This window comes from Etheostoma spectabile, chromosome 17, assembly GCF_008692095.1.
Source record: "Etheostoma spectabile isolate EspeVRDwgs_2016 chromosome 17, UIUC_Espe_1.0, whole genome shotgun sequence".
NCBI lineage: Eukaryota > Metazoa > Chordata > Actinopteri > Perciformes > Percidae > Etheostoma > Etheostoma spectabile.
Window position 1 is genome coordinate 1,305,682 of NC_045749.1, and position 4,223 is coordinate 1,309,904.

At 39.9% G+C, this 4,223-nt stretch overlaps 1 pseudogene; it reads left to right on the forward strand.

Moving 5' to 3' along the window:
• The window catches only part of LOC116705454 (serine/threonine-protein kinase pim-2-like), a 3,755-nt pseudogene extending 3,564 nt beyond the window's left edge, over positions 1–191 (forward strand).
• Positions 192–4,223: the final 4,032 nt, after the last annotated feature.

Here is a 4,223-nt window from a genome sequence, read left to right on the forward strand (position 1 = left end):
CCATCCCAGGAGAGGGGATCTCTCTTTGAATTTCCTTTCCCGAGGTTTCTTCCCATTTCTGCTAGCCTCAGGACTTTGGGGAGTTTTTCCTCGTCTTCTTAGAGAGCTTGGGCCGGGTCAGGAGCGGCTGCTACAATAGGCTGTGAGAGCCTATTTAGCTATTATGTGATAGTTTAAAATCTGAGCCATAACAATAAAGTTATTCAAATAAAATCTAAACCCAGTGAATTCATCTTTTCATCATACTCATCTAATTGTATTTGAAGGTAAAGAATAAATTAAAAAAGAGTGACATAAAGAAAACAAAAATGGTTGAGACACTATGGCAGGAAAACATAATAAATAGGGATTTAAGAGATTATGAGAAGCTCCAGAGCTGAGGGGCACGGTCCCCTGTGGTCTGGCAGCTAGAGGACACCTGTCTCTGGGACAGCACTCTGTTAGTATCGGGGGGGGGGGGCAGCGATTCCCATCAAGTGTTTGAAACGTGCTCAGAAATACTCTCAATCAATCAACTCTAAAACTGAAAATAGAGATAATGTGATGTTGTTTTTTTGGAATTTGTGAAAAGCCCGGCAGCTTCATTTTGTACCAGGAAGATTTAAATGGTTTTGAGACTTAAAGCCAGTGGTGGAGGAAGTATTTAGATCCTTCTAAGTAAAAGGAGGCTACTACAGGCTACTAAAACCACACAGTAAAGTAATCTGTTACAGTAAAAGTCCTGCATTTAAAACATTCCCTCAGATAAAGTCTAATAGTCTAGTATAATCAGGAAAATGTAGTTAAAGTATTAAAAGTATAACACATCCCTGTGACTGTTATAATATAATATGATACATAGAAATACAATGGATTTTATATCTATGATATTATATCATTAGATCATCACTCATGCATTCATTTAAAAGCAGGATTTTATTGTCGGAGTTGGTTAAACTATTAACTAATGATTTTTTTTTTATTATGGATTTATCTGCTGATTATTTTTCAGTACAACACAGTTTAGAAATGAGAGGAAACAGCAATAAGTAGGTGAAATAACTTGGTTACTGATCTGAATCAGCCAGTCATCAACTGCTACTCAGCGTGACTGCTGAAATGAAACTATTCATCATAAATCAAATAAAACAAAAAAATGTTTACCTACATCAAGACTAAATGTATAAATAAAATATAATAAATAAATAAATAAATAATAAAGTCTAATAGTCTAGAAGTCAGCTGTTCATCAGAGAGATGGCTTGTGGGTAGAAACTGTTCCTGAATCTGTTGGTTTTGGCGAACAGTGCTCTGTAGCGCCCCCCAGAGGGGAGAAGCTGGACCAGGGTGTGTCCGGGGTGAGATGGGTCTGCAGTGATGGTTCCTGCCCGTTTCCTGACTCTGGAGGAGTAGAGGTCATGAACGGAGGGCAGGTTGGCAACGATGATCTTTTCTGCTGTCCTAACTGTCCGTTGTAGTCTGCTCCGGTCCTTTTTGGTGGCAGATCCAAACCAGACAGTGATGGACGTGCAGAGGACAGACTGGACGATGGTCTGAGACAGTGATGGACGTGCAGAGGACAGACTGGACGATGGTCAGAGACAGTGATGGATGTGCAGAGGACAGACTGGACGATGGTCTGAGACAGTGATGGACGTGCAGAGGACAGACTGGACGACGGCTGTGTAGAAGTGGACCAGCAGCTCCTTAGGCAGGTTGAGCTTCCTGAGCTGGTGCAGGAAGTACAGCCTCTGCTGGGCCTTTTTATGATGGTGTCTGTGTTGGGCTCCAACTTCAGGTCCTGGGACATAGTGGATCCACTATACACTAGTTAAATGTTAGCAGGTCTCCTAGTGAAGCAAGATGCAGCAGTAAAACAGTATGGAGCGGATATAGAAATGTTTATGTTTCCATAAATCATGAATGAAATGTAGGCTAGTTGGAATCTGTGATTTGGAGAAACAAATGGGAGAAGATCTTTTAATAAAAATCATCCGTCTGAACTTCCACCAAACTTACACTAGATAGTAGGAAATGACCAGCAGATTTGTTCTTTTTCAATGTTTTAAGTTACTGGCTCCACATTCCTGAAATGCTTGCTTTTATCTGATGGATGATTAATTTCCCTCAAAGGAAACATTCAAACTCTACAGTTGGCCTCAAAGCCTCAGTCCGATGCTTCAGTTTGAGCGTTGTAGCGAGTCCTTCTCACAGTTTGATTTGCATAGCACAGGTGTAAATATTACTGAATGTTATTAGTTCCCCCTGTGCTTTCCTCGTTCTGACAAATCATGCATCTTCTGCTGCAATAACCTGTTCTGCTTGCTTTTATCCTATAGCTATGATCAGAAAAAATCATCTCAGAATCAGATCTTTTTGCTGTAGCCTACCTAAGTGGCCTGCAGTTCATAATGCGTTGGTGTGTGCGTCGATCTCAGCAAGGCCGGCCTGTGTGTGTGTGTGTGTGGTAGAGTGAGGGAGAGAGTGACGGCGATTAGCTTCAGAGCGAGTAGTGACTCTAGAGACACAGTGAGAGAAACAAAGTGTCTCCCCTGTGCTTTCTGACCACGTTGTGATATATGTGGCATGTAAAGTTAACCCTCTCCTTGATTTCATGTTGATTATGGAGAAGGAGAACCAGGAAATGAGTCGGTGGGGGGGGAAATGGAACACTACCAAGCCACGGCCGAGCAACGTGCGTCGCCGCAACACGTAGTTACAGTTTTCACAAGGTGCACGTCAGGCTACAGCGTAGGGTCCGACGTAGGTTCTTATCTTCACGTATCTTCACTTACGGCGTAGATTGTACGCAGAAGCATAAATCACACTTTAAGAAGACGCTGTAGAATATCTGCAGAAAGAACATTTACAAAAAGTCTTTAATACCAAATGCCATAACGTGTCCATTTTTGTCTGTACTTAATGTGCACGTTGTGCTATTTATTGAATGTCTTTCATGTCAAATCTGCAACCATTCATCTATCTGACAGAAACACATTCCTGTCAGTTATTCTATTCTGTGAATCAGAAACATAACACATGACTAAGTAAATGTGGGATAGATAAGGTAGAGTTGGACTTCATTATCAGGATTGAGCTGATGCTCCTTGCATCTTGCATTATTCTCAATGTTAGAGGTTGTACAGTCCGTGTATGGGTTGAAATCCTAAAGGAACACATCGTTTGTCTCCTGTTAATTAGCCCTTCTTCTGTTCTCATGCGACTCTGGGAAACCTGAAATCCTTCTGGACCAAACGCTTGTAGCTGTTGGAGCTTGGTGCAAACAATCACCAGGAGGGGTCAGCAGTGTTCAAGATTTAACCCTCCTGTTGTCCTCGGGTCAAATTTGACCCATTTTCAAAAGGTTTCTATATCAGAAATTTGTGGTTTCTTTCAACCATATTGTCAATAACAATAACATGGATGGTTCTATACAACACTCTTCACAAGTACAATACATGATCAGTTCACTTAATTAATTGATTTGGGTGTTTTATTCAATTTTATAGCATTTGCAAAATAATACATAAAATAATGTTGGAAAAGGTAACAAAAATGTTGGAAAAAGCTTCCAAAATGTGGGGGGGGGGGGGAAACAAACACTTAAAAAATGCAGGAAAGAATTGACAAAAACATTGGAAAAGGTGACAAAAACACCAGGAAAAAGCAACAAAAGTGTTGAAAGGTCGAACCAAAACGGTAAAAATAATTTATAGTTTTAAATTTTGACCCAGAAAACAAAAGGTTGCAGGGTCAACAGGAAGACAACACAAGGGTTAAAGATGACTTGTAAAGTAACGTCCCATTCATCGTCTCAGCTGACTGAACACGCAAGGTTTAGTTTTGTTTTGTTTACCACTCACACGGTTCTTACAACTGCAGTCACAGTCACCATTAGACTTTGTTGATCGGAGATTGAAGACCTTTTAACTTCAGTTCTTACATTTTCTCAAACGATAACTAAATATTTTCAACTTTACATCAAGCCTCATGTGTTAAAAACATGCTGGAGTCAAGCAGATTTATGTAAAATACAAATCTGGTGATGCCTTTCTTTTATATAATAAAGCACAATTATAGTCAGATTTTAATCCTTGTGTCAAAAATGGACAAAAATTGACATTTTTGTCCCTTTTTCACACTTTTTTTAGGTGTCACTAACACCACCTTACTACCACTAGTTTTACACTACTTGTTGGATACATGGTCAACAACCCTATTTATATAGAATTATACCTAATATA